This window comes from Cupressus sempervirens, chromosome 2 (assembly GCF_028749045.1).
Source record: "Cupressus sempervirens isolate cs-2001-9-10 chromosome 2, ASM2874904v1, whole genome shotgun sequence".
Taxonomy (NCBI): domain Eukaryota; kingdom Viridiplantae; phylum Streptophyta; class Pinopsida; order Cupressales; family Cupressaceae; genus Cupressus; species Cupressus sempervirens.
The window spans coordinates 352,842,181-352,864,650 of NC_143119.1; positions in this window are offsets into that span (position 1 = coordinate 352,842,181).

A 22,470-nucleotide genomic window follows, 5' to 3' on the forward strand; every position below is an offset into this window, starting at 1 on the left:
CAAAAATCACTCAGTCCTATACAAGAAATTGGAAAGTATCAAAAAATAACTGATCGAAGACTCAAAGGTTTGTTGGAAATATTCAAGACTATGCTAAGTTACTGAGAAAGGAGGGGTGAATTAGTAACTTCTAAAACTCTAACAATTTCAATTCTTAATCCAATAAATCAATTAGCACTTAATTCATCACATTTGATCTAATTGCACACATGAGAAACTGAAAACATGAAAGCATCCACAACACTTGAACACAAAGATTTGGTGACCCAGAAACCTTCCAAATAGAAAGTAAAACTAGGGTAGGGATGATACCCACAAACTTTAGTACTGCAACATAAAGTTGGCCTATTAAGGCTTACATTGATCACTTTTGATGATCTTCCCTATTAGGAGCAATTAGGACTGCTAGGTCCACCTTGTGAGAGGATTTACAAACACACAATGAAGTATGCATTTGATAAAGAGATTTATAAAAAGATTGTTAGATCTACCTTGTTAAAGTATTTTGACTAGTTCACCTATTAGGATGAAGTAGTAGATCTTTGACTTGCAACTAAGTTTGCTGATAGAGATTCCTTAGTGAACTGATCACCTTTCTGTGATAGATTTGTCCTTGCTACTCCTTGTACTAATATGGCCTTTATAATTCTTTATCTACTACTATCATAACTTGAACTTTTCGTATCCACGTTACACATATGCTCACACATTCACATTATTATTCCTTTTTTTTTACATACATTGGATATGATACAATACATTACATATATATACCAATCCAATTTACAAAATTACAAAGTCAGCCATGATACATGTTAACACAAATATTACAAAGTTAGCCCACATGAAGATACTTGGGTTTTGAAGACTAACTTGGTGAGGTTTTGATACTTGACATCCACTATCATTGCTTGGCATCGTCATGATCTTGGTAGATGTAGAAGCTTAGTCCATACTGATCACTTTCAAGTAATCTTGAACTCAATCTACACTGGTGACTCGATAGATATTGTGCAACTCGAAAAACACTGAATCACTTGGTTACCATGAAATAGCTTGGTTAACACTAGCTTTGCATCACATGAACTACTAACTTGGTAAACACTACAATGCTCGATAACCATAGGCTTCGCATCTCATGAGCTATGAACTCGGTAACCACTAATAAACTTGGTATACACTAAAATTCTCAGTTTGAACTGTTGGACTTCACACTAATTGAATTTGCTCGGTAACTACTGGGATTAGTCCAAAAGACTTAGTAGCAACTATAGATCTTGGTGGCTACAAAATTACATGAAAGCCACTATAAACTATTCAATGAGCTCAATAGTTGTACATAAACTGAATAAGTATGTGTCACTAATAACAAACTTGATTGATATGTCAACAATCTCCCCCTTTGGTATTAGTGACAATAACACTTATTAGCCCAAAACTGAGTACCTTGTATTCATCACCATGTGATACTAGCTTGGTCTATTTTTGAGATTTTTCAAAATTGATCTTTATAAGGTATATACAGAGTAGTTTTTCACCATAGCATATTTCTCCCCCATACTATGTGTTCCACTATGTACATGTAACTTTTCTCTTATATAATAACATATTGCCCCCTATAACTTTTCTCCCATATCTTATCTCCCCCTTTTTGATAGTAATGCCAAAGATTTATTCTAACATATTTACATGGAAACACCAAAATGAGATAAGAATTCAGAGTGTACCTTGAGGGTGATTGTCAAGGTTATATCCTAGTTTTCTTGCAATACCTTGCATGTATGAATGGCAATTTGTACTTCTGCTGATAGTTCAATCATGTGTTCAACAATAGAGAAGTTGTTATCATGGATTAGAGTCTTTGAATACACAATGTGTTTCTGCATAGCATCCATGACTAGAAGGATCATATTTTGTAGATCAACCAATGTTGAATGGATCCTTGCTTCTTCTCTTAACAATTCAGCTTGCATGTCTGATAAAAATTTGATCTTCTTGAAATGTGCAGAGCTTGAACTAGGGTCAAGTTGTAGCTACTAAGCACTTGCTTTAAGATCTATATCAAGTTTGGAAAATTTGTCCTTTACTTCCATTGTATACTTAGTGACATCACATAGTTTTGCAAAAAGTGATGACACATTTGAACAAGACGCCTCAAGATTGACCAAAATTATTGAAAGCTCAACTTGATGAATGACTATTTGCTGAGCAATGTGCTTAAGCACTTTATTATATAATTTATTTTTAGCCTTTTCAACTAGCTTTTCATGACCTTCGGTGTTCTCATTGAACTTTTGGACTACCTCTCCAAGCTAAACAAAATAGGTTGAGAAGAATCAACCTCAATTCCTATTGCCCCAGACAAAATATTCTTGGCATCATCTATTATCTTATATTCTATGTCTCTTTCCTCTCTCAATCTTTGTTGTTTGACCTTTTTCTAGAGAAGTTCACCAAATATGTGCATTTGGTTTGTAGAAAGATTGTAGATATCCCATTTGAGAATTTACTATTTTCTCATCCAAATTTATATCTTCCTCTATCTCCATTGCTTTCAAAAATTTTGTACTTGGTTGAACCTTAGGCTCAACTATCCTTGCACTTATTGCTTTTGTGCTTGGAATGAAAACAATAGTGGACATACTTGGACTTGCAATAAAAACTGACATAATACTAACTAATGGAATACTTACAGAGATGCTTACAAAATCCAAAATTGGTGAAGTAAAAATTGTAGAATCTAAAACTGAAGTAGAAAAAATTGGAGAGCTTACCATGGATATACTCAAAACTATAGAAGTCAAAATTGGACGAGTTAACACTGAAGAACTCAACTTGGTAGATAAAGAAGGAGTCTACATCTCAGTGGATGAAGTGGAAGTCACTTCTATCAATGATATGTTGAGCGAAGTTGGGGCAAAGAGTGATTGGACATTTGACGTATTAGTAGTAGTCACAACCAAACTTGCTAAAGTTGTCTCCATACTTGATGTAGTCAGTGGTTTTCTTGGGGAGTGAGGAAGTGAGGAAATGACTACAACAATTATCTTGACTGGGTTAGTCTCCTCATCATCCTACTTTTCTTCCTCGATAGCTTCTAGACCTTGATCCTCTTCATCTTCTTCATTATCAAAATGAGTCACTTCAACATTTTCCTCCTCATCTTTCTCCTTATCTTCTTCTTAATCAAAATTATTTACTTCAATTAGAAATTCACTTGGTTTATGAAGATGATAAATGTTTTTCCAAGTGTTTGTAGCATTTCCAACAACATGCTCTATATCTTTAATCAAAACTAACCAAGTATTAAACCTTAGAATTAGTTTTTCTTCATTTTTCTTTAAGGACTCTTTCACCTCAACATCTGATATGCTTGGTAGTAACTACCTTAGGGTTTGTGCATATATATCTTTGACTTTTTGCATGGAAAAATCCCATCTTTTCTTGATCTTTTCTAGCAATTCATTAGAGACTTGAGAGGTGATTTGGTCTAGTGAGTACTTCCATTTACCCATTTTCTCAGTAGTAGTTCTTCAACTTGCTTCTGCTTTGCCTCCATCCTGATCTCATATTTCAAAGATTTAAATTTTTTTATTCCAACTCTTTCCAATTGCTTCAACTTTTCCTAGAAGGTGGGTGGAGGTTTGTTGAATACAATGTCACTTCCTTTCTTCCATAACCTCCTTGTGAAGACTACAGTGGATGATTTTGTAGGCTCAGTGATGATCACCTTGCCCTTTTTCTTCAAAGGTTCTTCTTCTTTCTTAGATTCTTCTTCATCCTATGTTTGTTCCTCATCCTCACCTTTGCCCTTGGTTAACAAGAGAGGTGCACTAGATTTCAGTTTGGCTATCCTCCTTTTCCCTTTGTTAACTACCTATGGAAGCTTTATCTCTAGCTCAATTCTAGCCTTAACCTCTTCATAGGTTCCAAAATAAGGGGCCTTGGGATCAATAGGTTCACTGGTAAGGACTTCAATGATATCCTTGGTCTCATCAATGTTCACATCATAACCAAGAGGTTTGACCCATGCAGCTCTAGGCTTAATTGCCTAGATATATACCGTGTCATAGTCCACCATGAAGCACACATCATCTTTGTAGTCTTCAACTAACTTGATTGAAATTTTGAACCTATTATTTATTTTCTCTTTGAATACATTGAATTAGTTGTCCATGATGCTACCATAGTTCTCACCCATTTCTACAATATATTCATTTATTTGGTAGAGTACAAGCACATCTTTTCTCTAGACTACATTTCCTTTGGAAGGGAAGAACTTCTAGACATAAAATAATAAATAGGTTAATAGAGAACCAAATTTGTACAATTTTTTCTTTGAAGTTCTAATACTTTCCATATTCTTGTTGAATTGCCTCAACAATAACTCAGTAAGGTCATAAGATAGGTTGTTCTTCACCACTTTATACGCTAAATCCACTACTTCACATGACATGTTGTTAAGATAGCTTGAACTATATATCTTATAAGCTATAACATGAATTCCAAACTTCAACTCTACATCAGTAACATTGCTTATTTTCATACCTTTGTCATCCCACTCAACTAGGGTTTTCTTCTCCAACTCTGCTTGACCTAGGGTTTTAGTTGTTTTAGCTTTGGCAAGCATGGGAAGGCTAGTTATTTGATGAATCATTTTCTTTGTTATTAGAATTGGCTACTCTAACCACAACTGTCTGTTATGCACTCGGCTAAAGATATACCTAATCCATTTTATTTGAAATTCTCAAGGCATATGGGGAATATGTGTTAATCCTTTTGCTTCCAAATGTTGATGCTCGGGTTTTAGAGTTCCATCAACACATAACTGACCTAGGGCATCATCTATCTCCAGAGTACCAATTTCTTGAATTGCACATTTAAAATGAGTTCAAATGTCATTAACAAGAAGTGCCTTAGGCAAGATTTGGGATTAAGCTCTACTTGGGTCTAGGGTTTCAGCAATTGCAGATGTGAGCTTGAAATTTGATGCTTTCCATTCAACATCTCAAACCAACATGTTAGACCCTTTCTTGACCTTGCTACTGCTGGATGCCATTTTCACTTGGTAGCTTGAGAGAACTTCGAAAAACTTTTGCAAGAAATTTTCTCAAGTCGCTTGATTGCACAAAAATAGCTCTTCATAATAACACTTTGAAAATTCATTGTGAGAAATGAATTTGATTCCATGCCTTTTATTAAAATTTTGCCATTACTTCTCAATACAAAGGTAGATAGGTTTACATTGTGCTTGATAGTCTATCATCCACTACTCTATATTGATCACTCGACAAAGTCTTTGTGACTTGGTAACCATAAGTTCCTTTTTTACTCCCAACCTTGCTCGATAGAGTCTATGACCCAACCTCACTCGGTAGAGAAGGTAACTCGGTAATAACTGATACCGATCTTGCTCAGTGATCCCTTTGTATCTTGTATATGGATTTGGATCTTTGTCACCTTTCAATTGGAACTGATTTAGATGTCTTCTTTGACAACCTAGTTCTAGTTCTTCCTTGAGAACTTAATTAGGAATGGTAGAGTCACCTAATTCTTGAGTGACTTGGCCATCATTGCCTGGACCAATATCCTTGGTAGACTTAGAAGTCCATTTTTGTTTCATCTACTTTCAAATGTTATTAGCCTTTGCCTTCTTTTCATCTTCAATTTGACTAGAATTCATACAATTCTTGGCAAGATGACCAAATTCTGTACAAATAAAACATCTTTTACTGTTATCTCTTTTCCTCATATGATGCTTAACACAATTCGTACCGATGTGTCCAAATTCTCCATAGTAATGACATCTACACTAGGTATTGTAGTCCCAACCAAATATTGCTTTCACAATTTGTTCTGCAAGATCCAATGTCTTTGTTTTGCATTTTGATGCCTTGTGTCCATGCGACAATTTCTTTCAAATCTTGGTTTCTCTTTGCATTCATTAGCCCTGTGACCATGCTTATTGCAATTGTAGCATTTTCCATTGAATTTTGCTTTTCCATTACTCCAACATTTGTTTGATGTATGACCTAACTTACCACAGTGATTGCAAGTAGATCTTTGATTCTTTTGAGCACCTTGTTTAGAGGATTCACCTTCTTCTTTGTATCCAATTCCTATTTTTCCTTTTTGCCTATAGAGGTTTTTCTCATTCAGTTGATCCATGTCTGCTTGATATTTCATCATTCTTTCATTGATTTGCTTCTTAGTGTTTAGGTCATTTCTCAATCTTTCATTGATTTTTTTTAAAGATCTCAGCTCATTTTTTATTCTTTCATTAATTTTTCTTTAAATTTTAGATGATTCCTTATTCCTTCATTTTCAAATCTTAGGCTCATGATTTCCTCATTTGTATTGGAGAGCTAATCAATAAGGTTTGCTTGCTGAAGGGATTGGTTCTAGATTTCATTGTTCCTTCCATCCATTTCTTCTTTTACCTTGTTTCTCTATTCCAAGATTTCACATAACCTTACTGACTAAATTTCTTCTTTTCTTTTCATCTTTCTTACTTCTTCTTATAGGGAGCCATTCTTCTCTAGGAGTTCTTTGATTGCATCATTTGCTTCATCTAAGTTGCTTGAAGGGTGAAAATATTCAATTCTTTCTTCAATTTAGAGATGATCAATCATTTGATTTGCAAGTTCCTTTCTTCTTTTCAAGGATTGGGAAAGTTGCTCCTTAGCTTTCTTGAGTTAGGCAATGGCCATTTCTAGATCCAACTTTTCATTGTCAATAGCTTTGTCAAGTCTGAGTATCTCCATATCCTTGATCTTTGCTCAAGTTGTTATACTTTCTCCTGAGAAACACAATGCTCTGACACAAATTGTTGGAAATATTCAAGACTATGCTAAGTTATTGATAGAGGAGGGGTGAATTAGTAACTTCTAAAACTTTAACAATTTCAATTCTTAATCCAATAAATCAATTAGCTCTTAATTCATAATATTTGATCTAATTGCATGCATGAGAAACTGAAAACATGAAACAATGCACAACACTTGAACAAAAAGATTTGGTGACCCAGAAACCTTCCAAATAGAAAGTAAAATTGGGGCAGGGATGATACCCACAAACTCTAGTACTGTAGCATAAAGTTGGTCTATTAAGGCTTACATTGACAACTTTTGATGATTTTCTCTGTTAGGAGCAATTAGGACCGCTAGGTCCACCTTGTGAGAGGATTTAAAAACACACAATGAAGTATGCACTCAATAAATAGATAATTTATAAAAGATTGTTAGGTCTATCTTGTTAAAGGATTTTGACTAATTCACCTTTTAGGATGAAATAGTAGATCTCTGACTTGCAACTGAGTTTGCTGATAGAGATTCCTTAGTGAACTAATCACCTTTCTATGATAGATTTTTCCTTGCTACTCCTTGTACTAATATGGCCTTTATAATTCTTTATCTGCTACTATCATAACTTGAACTTTTCACATCCACATTACATTACATATGCTTACATTCACATTCTTATTCATTTTTTTCCACATACATTGGATATGATACAATACATTACATATATATACCAATCCAATTTACAAAATTACAAAGCCGGCCATGATACAAGTTAACACAAATATTTCAAAGTCGACCCACATGAAGATACTCGAATTCGTAAGACTGACTAGGTGAGGTTCTGATACTCAGCATCCACTATCACTACTTGGCATCAACATGCTCTTGGTAGACATAGAAGCTCAATCCATACTGATCACTTTCAAGTAGTCTTGAACTTGGTCTGCATTGGTGACTTGGTAGATATTGTACAACTCGACAAACACTGAATCACTTGGTTACCATGAAGTAGCTTGGTTAACACTGGCTTTGCATCACATAAATTACTAACTTGTTAAACACTACAATGCTCGGTAACCATAGGCTTCAGATCACATGAAATGCAAACTCGATAACCACTGATAAACTTGGTATACACTAAAATGCTTAGTTTGAACTAAATGCTGGACTTTAGACTAACTAAATCTGCTTGGTAACCACTAGGATTAGTCCAAAAGACTCAGTAGAAACTATAGAACTTGGTGGCTATTGAATTGCATGGAAAACACTATAAACTATTGAATAAGCTTGATAGTTGTACAAATTCTGAATAAGTTTGTGTCACTTATAAAAACCTTAATTGATATGTCAACAAGGTTACACTAGAAAAGTCACAATTATCACCTCAGTTCTATGCAAGCAACTATAAAGCATAAAGAAGCACTACTCATAACTCATCATAGAAACACATGACACATCACCATGGTCGAGTATAAAAGATTGTGACCAAAATATAGCCATAACATCATCACAAAATAAAAACCCCAAGCATCTGGTAAACATCCTGATTGGTCAAATAACTAATTCAAACCCAAACCCCAAAATGATAGACATCAAACATCTCAATAGAGTTTTAACAATTTTTTTCATAGTTCAATTCATTTTTCGAACATAAGAGTTCAATATACGAACAATGCTTTAGTTTTGTACTTTATTTAACAATGTAACTCCAAAAATTCATCATGTCCATTTAGATAAATCAACATTAGGTTCAAAATAATTAGTTTAATTAAACCCAATTGATGTAACACTAAAAACCCATTTCCGAACCACTTGTAATTACCATCTAAAAAGAAACATAATCATTTTAAATACATAACAACAAAATTAACAATTAATATTAATTATTAAAATAAAAACTTTAACTATTAATAAATAATTTTAATTTATTAATAATCATAATTAGTATTAATAATAATATAATATTAACTAAAATATATTACAATATCTTTAAATGTAAAAAAATTAAATTAATTTTAATTAACACAAACTATAATTAGAATTTCATAATTTTTTTTTTTTTTTATAAAACAAATTTAATAAAAAAATGTTTAAGGCTTACCAACCATCCATGTAAGGCTATAGCAATAGGATTCTCAATAGTAGGACTATTGCATGTAGTCGCGTATGTAACTGCGACTGTGGAGGAGGAAAGGGGAGGTGGAGGTGGTGGCCCACCTCCCTCGAAATAATAAAATTTATTTTATTATTCAAACAAATGAAATTCAAATACCCCCCCTCCCATTTTAAGATTACAATTTTTTTAATTCATTTATATTATGTATAAAATTTATAATTATCATAGTAATTACTAATTACCATGGTAATTATATGTGTGTGTGTGTGTGTGTGTTTGTACACACACACACACACACACACACACACACACACATATTCAAGATTTCCCCAATTAGATCTAATAGGAGAAATACAACCAGTCAATCGAATATAAAACATTCTTGATTTATTTTCCAAACCCTACTCGTATCAAAAACACAATTCTCTAAAAAATTACAAACAAAGGTTTCTAATTCTCAATTCATATATAGATGATTTCAAAATGAAGAACAACAAAATTTGTAAAAAAGGGTTTCAACCTAAATAAACTCTAAACATAGATCCACAAACACAAAGAAGACAAAGAATCCAAAGAATGAAAACTATTGTGCAAAACCCATAAGATCACACCTGGATCTGATGCCAAAACAATGAAAGCATAGAGCTCACAAGCAATTCCCCTTCTTTTGAAAACATTCTTCTTAAAAACTAGCTCCTCCAAATCTCATTATGGAGAAATGAGCTTTGATTTCCTAATAAAGAGCTTTTTCCCAAAACTAGGGCTTCTGATTTTGCAATCATGTGAAACCTTTTTCATTTATTATTTTATTATATTTTAATTTTACGTGCAAGCTTTTGTATTTTAATTAAAACAAACTTTATTAATTCAATTCTTTTTTGTCTTTTATTAAATCCTGAGATGTTTTTAATAAGGTATTTATTAATTTAACTAATAATATTATTGAGAGTTTACTATAAAAAATGAAACTCTTAAATAAATTATTATTAAATTAAATAAATATGATTACGCCAAAATTAAAACTTTAATTACATCTTTAGATTTAATTCTCTTATTTAATTAATCTTTTCAATTAATTAAATATAATTAAATATTGAATCTTCTTAATAAAATTTTTGTTAAATGAAATCATTAAATACTCTTTTAATTTGATTTAATTATAATTAAAAATCACAACAAACCCAAAAGACGAACTATGAAAATCCATCATAAAGTACATAATACTAAAACAAACTCAAGGGTCAAAATCATGAATTCATGTCACTTGAGAAATTTGGAAGGGTAAAACTCAGATACTTGTCCAAGTTTCTAGGAAAATTGGCTTAAGGTTAGGATTTGGACTCAATAATTATCTCCCATCTTTTACCATTGAGATAACAAGATAGGGCACACTCATCTTAGCAATTCAGAGAAGTCAATGCCCAATACCTGCAATCTACAAAAAATCTAAACATGTACAAACAAATATAATCTAAACTAAATAGACAATGGCAGGAAGTGGTGCATTGTGTAGATCTTGAATAGCAGGTGACTACCACTCCCTTCCTCAACCACATCATAAATATCAAACATAAAGTAAAACATACAGGTACACCATACACATGCAAGTATGGGGTAAGTATCCATAGAAACTGCATATAAATCACTCATCTAACTGTCATCATGAGATAATTGAAAGTCAATAAATGAACATACATATATCATCATCAAAAAATAATCATGCATATATAAAATAACTAGTACCAAAGTAACTCATAAATAAATCAACTAAATATGAAATAACATCTAATCAAATCTGGTAACCAAGTACCACTAATCATAAAACATAATCATAAATCTGGCCTAAACAAGTTTGACAATACAACATTAAAAGTCAACTAGGGGTAGGCATTACATAGTTCTTCAAGTGTATTTTCTTGTAAAACATTAATTTTGTTAAACAATTGTAAACTCTTAGAAAGTCCATTGTTGGTCTCATGTGTGTGTGTGTGTGTGTGTGTGTGTGTGTGTACATATATTTATATATGTATATGTATGTATGTATGTATGTATATAAAGCAATGTTGTGGATTATGGATTATAAACAAAAAATAAAAGAAAACATGACATTAATCATTCCCCATTTGTCTTGATTGACTGTGGAGAGCTCTAAACATTGGTGGAGATCAGTGGAGATCTAGGATTTTCTTTTTGCTCCCTTATGATCACTGCATTTTGTTTCCATGATGTGTCCTTGTGATCTTTTTGTTGTTGCTCCATGATTTTCTTCAAGGGGAGAAGAGGTACCTATGTAAATGTTCTTTCCCCCCCCCTTCCAATCATGTATCTCTTGTTCATATATCATATCTTTGGTTAGATTCAAGGCTAACTGATTATGATGATTGTATGCATATGTGCATGTATGTATGTATATTAACTCACTATGTGAACTTCTTTACATGCATACATACACAATCGTATAGTACTTGTGCTAAATTAAAGTAATCATTCATGTCTTGAATTCACACAAGAAATTATCCTTGCATTCAATCAAAACTATTCATACCAAACTAAGTATGTAGAAATTTGTACTTACATATTATATTATATCTTGGTGATTGAGTAAAGGTTTTATGCATAATATAATCCAGGTAATGATCGGAAGCATTCACATTAAGTCATAATAGGATCAAGCAGATGATCCATTTATGTTACTTATACTTGTTTTATTTAACATTTTGTTTAACATAATCAGTAATACTAAAATTATACAACTACAACTAGTACTCGAGTTTATTTTATTTAATCATTAACATTTAAGACTATTATTTTTCAAAAAATTGGATTATATTTGTTATCACTAAAACACAAATATAGATCTTTGATAGTTGTCTTTTTTAATTTCAAGATCTTCATATTTAACATGAAGAGTTTCCACTGCTAGACACTAGAATGGCCACAATGTGGATCCACATAGCTCATGGATTTTTCCACCAAATTATATTTTTGTCCTTCAAAAATATTATAAGTGAATGTTCTTCTAATTTTCCATACATTTAATAAATTATTGCTTGTTATTTGAGGTATTTTTCTATTCTAAGATAGAGACTTCTATCATAAGGATAGACATACCAATTTTGATCATCCCACTTTCAAAGTTGATTCCATTATCAAATTAATGAAAGTACTTGCAACTGACACCCTGATTTGCTACAACTTGCCTAATCAACCATTCACACAACCATCTTCCTCCTACCCCACCATAGCACACAACCCTTGTTTGAAATTTATATCTTAGTCCCTCTTGGGGTTTTAACCTCATTGAACCTATTTCAAAATGGTTCCATTGGTTCAAGGAGGTTCATATGTTTTATAAGTCTAGTGTCCTAGGGAGTTTAGTGGTTTCAATGTTTAGAAGGCTCTTATCTTGGATCAAAGTACTGAGATTCAAAGACTATAATTTATATTGAATATGCATTCCAATTCTTCATTGGGGACATAATCATATTTTATTCCTTAATTTTGGATGCAGTAATGAGGGCTTTATCTTAGGCCATGGGAGAGCATTTGAGTTGTGAACATAAAATTGGGAATATTTGATCTAGAAACAACATCTAATCTTTTGTAAGTCTCTCTCCTCTAAAGACCCAATATATGGATCCGTTATCATCATGACTAGACTCACTCTCCTCAGATGAAATCAATCGAAACTATTCATACCAAACTAAGTATGCAAAAATTTGTACTTATAGATTATATTATCTCTTGGTGATTGAGTAAAGATAAAATATGATGCAAGATCATCCAGTGGTGTAAGGGAAATCTTGTATTGCCAAAAAATATGCTTAGTGTTAGTTTCTATTTAAAGTGTTTTCATTTTTGGATACCTATTTGGGTCAAATAGCGATTCCAACTCTCATAGTTCCACTATTGGTTTTTTCGGTTAGAGTTTTTGAGCACCTTGGGATACATGCCAATGTAAAAAATAGTCTATTTTTTAATGGAGACATAATTATGATGAATTAGAGGGTTTACATTGGAGGGATGATTATACTTGTAATTTAAAGCACTGCAAAAAAAGAATCAAGTCAAAAGGCTTTACAATTTGAAAGTTATTGTAGTTATAAGTTGCCTGGAGACCTCTTAAGAGAACTTCAAAGTCAGATTTGAGGAAATAAATGGCCTTGTGCAGGACCAAAAAATGGGGGACAAGTGAAGCCTTTTCATAGGGCTATAGAGATCTTGGAGAGCTTTCTAGAAATATAAACGGTTCATCAATCAGAGTCCGAGATAACAAGTTATGCCTCCCAGAAGTTGGACTACCATTTCTGGATTCTTTTAATTTTACACCAACTTTTGACATGTTTTTTAGAACCTTCTATTTTTCTGGTGGATGCTAGATGTCATATTCTAAAATTTATTCCTAACCCTAAACCTAATTTGGGTTACTAATGGACATTTCTAGCAATGTAAATGTAATTTTTGGTGGAGTTTGGGAGAAGGTTTTGGAGGAGGGTTTTTCTCCATGATTAGATGACATTGTAAGCCCATAGGGCATGTATTTGGGTCTATTTTCATTGTACTAAATGTAATAACAAATCACTTCTAATAATAATATTCTCCTTTTCATCTTGTGTTCATTTTGTCTTGGGTTGTGCCCTAATCAAGTGGTATTAGAGCAAGTTTTCTTTAGAATGTCGATAGAGCATTGACGGTGAGGTAGTTTGCACCAAGACTGTATGGTTGTGGGTTTTGATGCAAGAAGATGCCTCCATGAAGGGAGCATTGTGGAAGGGTTGGAGTTTTTACTCCTGAGGTTAGAGCTCTTTAGAGACAAGTCTAGGCATAGGCAAAAAAAGTGAGGAAGAAAATGAAGGAAATATCGAGCAAGAAGTGGGAGGAGATGGAGAAGTTCTGATGGGGAAACAACCCAAGAACAAAATGGACACAACAGAAAGGGAAAATTATATTAACTGAGAAAATAAGCTAGTACAAATAGTATAGGAAAATAAACTTTGAAACATGCCCTAAGGGCTTACAATAGCATAAATCTGGAGATAATTTCTCCTTTCAGTACCTCCTCTCAAACTCCACTCCGAACTGCCTTTTACAATGCCAGAAATCTCCTTAAATAGACCCCGGAGGGTTAAGGACTAGGAGTACATTCTAGAAAGTGCTAGTAGGCATCCACCGACCAAATAGAAGGTTCCATAAGCTACATTAGAAGTCGGCGCAAATCTAGAAGAATCCAGAAATGGTAACCGAACTTTCGGGAGGCATAACTTTTGAACTGTAGCTCCGATTGATGAATCGTTTACATTTTTGGAAAGCTATCAAAGCGTTCTATAGCCCTATGGATGAGCTTTTCTTGTCTCTCATTTTTTGGCCCTTTTTGAGGTCATTTAATGCCCCTAACCTGACTTTGAAGCATTCTCAGGAGGTCTCCAAAACCTGAAAAATTGCGATAACTCTCAAACCATAGGGCTTTTTGACCTGATTCTTTTTCTAGAATGCTCTAAATCACAATTACATTCATCTGGCCAATTCACACCTTCTAGGTCACCAAAATGATGGTCAAATTGCATGCTCCTATTTTTTTGAGATTTTCTAGCACACTGATAGTTGAACTATGAGAGTTGGAACCTTTATTTGACCCAAATGGGTGTCCAAAAATGAAAACACATGAAACAGAAACTAAGTCTAAGTACATTTTTTGGGTGACACAAGATTACCCTTATACCTTTGGATGCTCCTGCATCAGACACCCAGGGTAAATTGAAAAGTGACCCTGTCACTTTATGAATGGTAGAGGAAATCCCAAATGGGAAACCTTAGCTGCTAAAATCCAAGTTGAGTCCTCGATCGGTCGTCCTTTCCATTTGACCAAATACTCTTCATACTGCCTGTTTCTGGTACTCCTACCCACACGATGATCTAAAATGTCTTCTATCTCCTCCTTCTTAGAAGCAGGAATTAGACATGGCTCTAACACCAGCTCCTCATCTGCACCATCATCATGATACTCTGTTAAATCTGCAATGTTGAAAATGGGAGAAATGTGAATACCATCTAGCAGCTCCACCTCATATGCATTTATTGAGTCATGTTTCTTCAAAACTGTACAGGGGTCAAATTTCTTCATTTTCAGCTTGTTGTAAGTACTGGCTGGAAATATTTCTTTTCGTAAGTGCACCATGACTAAATCTCCTACTTGGAATTCCTTATGTCTTCTCCTTTGATCAGCCCTAGCTTTATACTCTTGATTCATCTTGGTAATGTGTGCCTGAACCTCCTCATGTAGACGCTTGATATGTTCAACAAATTCCTCAGCTTCAGCACTTGTCCTCTCCCCTTGTTCTATCTTCCTCAATTTTGGTGCAGTCCTTGGGCTATTCCCATATACAATTTGGAATGGTGATTTTCCAATACTCCTATTTATAGAGTTATTGTAAGCAAACTCTGCTTGTGGTAGAATCAAATCCCATCCCTTGGGCTTATCCCCAACTAAACATCTCAACAAATTGCCCAGACTTCTGTTTACCACTTCTATTTGGCCATCAGTTTGTGGGTGATGCGTGGAACTGAATTTTAAGTCTGTTCTTAACTTTTTCCACAATGTCCTCCAGAAATACCCCACAAATTTAGTATCTCTGTCAGAAACTATGCTCCTTGGAAGACCATGTAGTCTTACCACCTCTTTGAAAAACAAGTCTGCCATATGGACATCATCATGAGTTTTGTGGCATGGAATGAAATGTGCCATTTTAGAGAACCTATCAACCACCACGAATACTGAGTCATTACCCCTTTGTGTCCTTGGCAATCCAAGAACAAAATCCATACTTATGTCCTCCCATGGCCTTGATGAAACAGGCAATGGTTGATATAGGCCAGTATTGTGACTAAACCCCTTGGCAACTTGATAAACCTGGAAACTCTGTACAAACTTCTTCACATCCTGTGAAATTTGAGGCCAAAAATAATGTTCTCTAAGAATGGCAATGGTCTTATCTCGACCAAAATGTCCTGCCATCCCTCCACTATGTTTCTCCTTAATCAACTTTTCCCTCATGGAACTTCTTGGAATGCACAATTGACTACCCTTGAACAACATGTCATCCTGAATCAAATAGTCTAACCACTTGGTTCTATCTACAACAACAAGTTCTTTACAAGCTTTCCATGCTTCAGAAAAATCAGGATCCTCGGGGTACAAATTCTTGAGTTCATCAAACTCAACTACTTCAACTTGCATTACTGTAAGCAACAACTGTCTCCTACTTAGTGCATCTACAACCCTATTAGATTTTCCACTTCTATGCTTCAACACAAATGTATAACTCTGCAAGAATTCTACCCATTTCATATGCCTCTGATTCAATTTACCTTGGCTATTTGGGTACTATAATGCCTGATGATCAGTATACAAAAAAAATTCCTTTGGCAATAAATAATGCCTCCATTTCTTTAAGGCTTGAACTATTGCATAGAACTCTTGATCATAAACATAACACTTCTTCTTTGCATCATTTATTTTTTCACTAAAATATTCAATAGGCTTACCTTCTTGGCTTAATACAGCCCCAATAGCACTGCCACTAGCATCACAATCTACCTGGAAAACCTTTCTAAAATCTGGAACTGCCAACATAGGTTGTTCTGTCACCTTATTCTTTAGCAATTCAAAACTTCTCATAGCTGCTGCAGTCCATTTGAACTCTTTTCTATCCCCTCTTATTGTATCAGTTAGGGGTGCACATATGCCACTAAAATTCTTAATAAAATTCCTGTAAAAACTAACCAGACCATGAAATGATCTTACCTCAGTAGCAGACCTTGGAGTAGGCCATTCCAAGATGGCTTTTACCTTCTCTGGATCCATTTTGAGACCTTCAGGTGATATAACAAACCCCAAATAGACTAACTCCCTTTTTGCAAAGGTACACTTCTTCAGATTAATTAACAGTTTCTCTTCCCTTAGCCTTTCAAGGACACTATGAATATGCAGTAAATGTTCTTCCAAATTCTTGCTAAAAATTAAAATATCATCCAAATAGACAATAAAATTTTTTCCCAAGAACTTCTTGAGTACCTCATTCATGAGCCGCATGAAGGTGCTTGGGGCGTTCGTTAATCCAAAGGGCATGACTAACCACTCATAAAGACCCTCCTTAGTGTTGAAGGCTGTTTTCCACTCATCTCCTTCTCGAATCCGTATCTGGTGATAACCACTCTTCAGATCTATCTTTGTGAAGTATTGAACTCCACTCAAGCAATCCATAAGATCATCCATCCTTGGCAAAGGAAACTGATACTTGATGGTTATCCTATTTATAGCTTGAGAATCTATACACATCCTCCACTCTCCATCCTTCTTTGGTGCGAGTACTAAAAGTACTGTACATGGACTCAGGCTCTCTCGAATCAAGCCCTTCCTCAACAGCTCTTGAACCTGTCTATTTAGCTTCTCTGTTTCAGTAGGAGTCATCTTGTGAGCAGCCTTGTTAGGAAAACTAGCTCTTAGAATCAAATCTATCTGATGACTGATTTGCCTTACTGGTGGCAATCCATCTAGAACATTATCAGAGATAATATCTCCAAATTCCTCTAGTAAATTTGAAACTTCAAATGGTATTTCACTACTACCTTCTTTATCTTTCCTAGGAATCAAAGCATAGCACATATGCTGATGTTTCATGCCATCTAAAAACTTCCTTTCATCAACAAGACAAATCCTAGCACTGCTACATACCTTTTCCCCTTCCTTTTTCATGGGCTTCAATTTGTGGCGAACTCCATCCTTTGTTAGAGAGTATGTGTTTGCATGTCCATCATGTACTGCATGTCTATCAAACTGCCATGGTCTACCCAACAATAGATGGTAAACATCCATCGAAATAACATCACAGAGGACTTCATCATGGTAACTCCCAATTTTGAATTTTACTAAACATTGTTCACTTACCAGGACCTTATGATCATCTTTTACCCAAGCGATCCGATAGGGCTGGGGATGTTTCTCCCTCTTGATCTTCAGCTTAGAGACCATCTCTTTTGGTACCAAGTTATCAGTGCTACCACCATCAATGATCACATCACAACATTTATCCTCACACTTGCATTTGGTACGGAACAAACTCCTCCGTTGTCCTAGTTCAATCTCACCACTTAGTAGGACTCTTTCATTTACCAAGGTCTCTCCTCTTTCTGCATCCTCTGAATGTGATGATTGTGCATCCTCATCCACATGAGCAACCCTAGCTTGGCCCTCAGCTCTCCTATCTGTCCTTCCTTATCGTTGAGGGCATTCAAAGGCACGATGACCTTCTTCATTGCAATGGAAATAGGTACCACGAAAGCCTCCTCTTCCTTGTCCACGTCCTCTACCTCTTCCTCTTTGATTTCCAAAGTCTTGATCATGGGAGCGGTTGAAACCCTCATTCCTCTGGTTCCTGCTAGTACCCACATCTTCATTTTTCTTTTGGGTTTCATTGCGGCCTCTAGATGATCTACCGCTTCTCCTTCCTCCTTGACCGCGTCCTCTTTGTCTTCCTTCAAACCTTTTATTCAGCTTCTCTTCAACTCGTAGGGCAAACTAGTATGCCTCTTCAACACTAGTCATTCTTACCATACTTAGTTCCTCCTGGATGCTAGGTCGCAATCCACTGATATAATGAGCAACCTTCTTCTTATTTGCTTCTGCATGCCCCGCTCTAATCAAGAGTCGGTAAAATTTCTCTATATATTGTTGGACTGATCTTTCTACTTGCTTTAACCCATGCATCTTCTTAAACAAATCAAGCTTGTAGTCCACAGGAATGAACTGCTTCTTCAATTTGTCCACCATGCGATCCCATCTTGTGATCTTCTCCTTTCCTCTTATGTTTCTTTCTAATTGAACCTCTTGCCACCAGATTTTGGCATGGCCTTTCAATTTTGCCTTTGCAAACTTAACCCTATCTGGGTCCCTGATATCCTCATACTCAAAGTATTCTTCCAGTTCATTGATCCAATCGATCAACTCATCTGGTTTCAAATTTCCTGAAAATACACCCACTTCAATTGTGGGTCTTTTCCCAAACTTAGTAATGGCCCTAAAAAGCCTTTCCTCTACATGATTCAAAACTTCCCCATCAAATTCCCCTTCTGTTTCCATTACTTCTTCTTTATTGTCATCCTCACTGTCATGACCTGCGGTAACATTTGCTCCTCTATGGAGCTCCTCTTGTAATGCCTGCACCTACCTTTGGAGGGCTCTAACCTCCTCAGGATTAATATCTTTGTCCCTTTTGCCACACTCTCTTCATGGAGGCATCTTCTAACTCGATCCGACAACCACACAGTCCTAGTGCAAACTGCCTCACAGTCGGCGCTTTGTCTACACACTCAGGAAAACCAGCTCTGATACCACTTGATGGGGACACAACCCAAGAACAAAATGGACACAACAGAAAGGAAAAATTATATTAACTAAGAAAATAAGTTAGTACAAACAATACAGGAAAATAAACTTTGAAACATGCCCTAAGGGCTTACAATAGCATAAATCTGGAGATAATTTCTCCTTTCAGTACCTCCTCTCAAACTCCACTCCGAATTGCCTTTTACAATGCCAAAAATCTCCTTAAATAGACCTCAGAGGGTTAAGGACTAGGAGTAAATTCTAGAAAGTGCTAGTAGGCTTCCACCAACCAAATAGAAGGTTCCAGAAGCTGCATTAGAAGTTAGTGCAAATCTAGAAGAATCCAGAAATAGTAACCGAACTTTCGGGAGGCATAACTTTTGAACCGTAGCTCCGATTGACAAACCGTTTACATTTTTGGAAAGCTCTCGAAGTGCTCTATAGCCCTATGGACGAGCTTTGCTCGTTCCCCATTTTTTGGCCCTTTTTGAGGTCATTTAATGCCCCTAATCTAACTTTGAAGCATTCTTAGGAGGTCTTCAAAACTTGAAAAATTGCAATAACTCTCAAACCATGGGGCCTTTTGACCTGATTCTTTTTCTGGAATGCTCTAAATCACAATTACATTCATCTGACCAATTCACACCTTCTAGGTCACCAAAATGATGGCCAAATTGCATGCTCCTATTTTTTTGAAATTTTCTAGCACACTGATAGTTGAACTGTGAGAGTTGGAACCTTTATTTGACCCAAATGGGTGTCCAAAAATGAAAACACATGAAACAAAAACTAAGTCTAAGTACATTTTTTGGGTGACACAGGATTGCCCTTATACCTCTGGATGCTCCTGCATCAACTTCTAAACTAGGTGGAGGGGAAGCTTTTTAGGGCCATTACCAAGATTGGAAAAAGACCTAAAATTGATGTCAGCATGTTTTTAGGAAATCTAAATCTGGATGAGTTGATCAATTGGATCAATGAGCTAGAGGAATATTTTGAGTATAAGGATATCAAGGACCCTAATAGGGTTAAGCTTACAAAGGCCAAAATGAGAGGCCATGCCAACATCTAGTGGCAAGAGATTCAATTGGAAATAAATAGAAGAGGAAAGGAAAGAATCACAAGATGGGATCACATGGTGGACAAACTAAAGAAGTAGTTCATTCTTGTTGATTATGAGCTTGATTTGTTCAAGAAGATGCAAGGGTTAAAACAACTAAGAAAATCTATCCAAGAATATACAAATAAATTTTACTAAGTCCTTATTAGGATGGGGCATGTAGAATCAAACAAGGAGAAGGTTGCTCGTTCCCTTAATGGGTTAAGACTTAGCATTCAAGAGGAGTTAAGTCTGGTTAGAATGACTAGCATTGAAGAGGCATACCAGTTTGCCTTGCAAGTTGAGGAGAAGCTAAACAAAAATTTTGATGGAAGGGAAAGAGGGCACACTCAAGGAGGAAGGAGTAGTGGCAAGTCATTTAGAGGCCGAAATGAGTACCAGAGGAAAAAAGAAGATGTGGGTACTAGCCAGAACTAGAGGAACGATGGTTTCAACCACTCCCATAATAAAAAATTTGGAGATCAAAGAGGAAGAGGTAGAGGATGTGGACAAGGTTCAGGAAGAGGAGTCTTTTGCGGTACCTATTTTTATTGCAATAAAGTAGGTCATTGTTCCTTCAAATTTCCTCAACGTTAAGGAAGGATAGATAGGAGAGCTGATGGTCAAGCAAGAGTTGCTCATGTGGATGATGATGCACAGTCATCACATTCAAAGGATGCTGAAAGAGGAGAGGTTCTAGTTAATGAAAGGTTCTTACTGAGCAATGAGATTGAACCTAGAGAAAGTAGGAGTTTGTTTTGTACTAGGTGCAAGTGCGAGGATAAATTTTGTAATGTGATTGTTGATGGTGGAAGCACTAATAGCTCGGTGTTAGAGGAGATGGTGTTGGAGTTTGAAAATGTTACCCATTTCCAATTACCCTGATGAGAATATGACACATCTAGGGGTAGCTAACTCCCATTATCAACACATCCATTCAGACACCAGGCCAACTATAAGGCATGACCCTTCTTCTTTCTTCAGGCTCTGCAAAACCTAGGCGGGTGAACCTATAGATTCTTTATATGGTACTAGTTATCAAAGCATAAACTGAATCTATTAAGCAGATTGAAACCCCTAATATCTCCTAATGGCTTATGAAACAACACAGATTCTACAATAGCTAGGTGCAAAACAATGAAATTCATAGGCTGAGTGAGGGCATTCTGTTTATAGCTCTTCAACATGAAAGGGAAATTCATTTGATTAAAGATGTTGATTCAACAAAACCTCAAAAATGCAACAGTATAACCAGTGATCCTATAACTGATCAGTGCCTAATCCATTGGGCAATTCCATGAATTCAAAACATACATCTGTGACATCAAGGCGTATCACATATACCCAGACATCAGATCTATCCAACCACCTTGTGATTCAGACATCAGTGTTCATTCAGGTCTCATTCTCACAAAATATCCTTCTCAAACAACCAGTAACCTTGTTTATACATATTGAGCATTTACTTGGCCCTTTGGTCCAACAGAAAAATACATCAAACATACAACCTGAAAGGGATGCAAATGGGTCTCAAATCTTTGTTCCAAAACCACATAAGATTTATAGATTGCTGAGATAGGAGACAAGAACCAGAACAAAACTAGTGAAATTATTGCTCATATGTATTCATTTCCTTGAAACTATACATTCAGATGCATAAGATTAAAACATGAAACAACCTAATGTCTCAGAACTATCTATATTATCTCTACAATGCTGTTCACATGAGAGTTTTGCTGAAGAAAATGGTGTCACAGTCATGGAAACATGTCAAAAATAATGGAACCAATGGTCTCATAGTGCAAAAACTGGGATCCCAAATGGTATCACAGCAATGAACTTTTTTCTTCCTAGAAATTGGAACCCGTTGGTTTCTCAGTGACAAAAACTGGAACCCTTACAAATGAAGAAAGAAAGAAAGATATAGCAAGAAATGAATTCCCGGATCTAATATGCAATTGCTAGGTGTCCACTTGAAATCCAATCCTTTGTAACTGAAAAACCTCTTTCTTCTTTCATCCCTTCTGATCTGATTTTGTTTCATCATTAATCTGTAACAAACTTGCAAAAT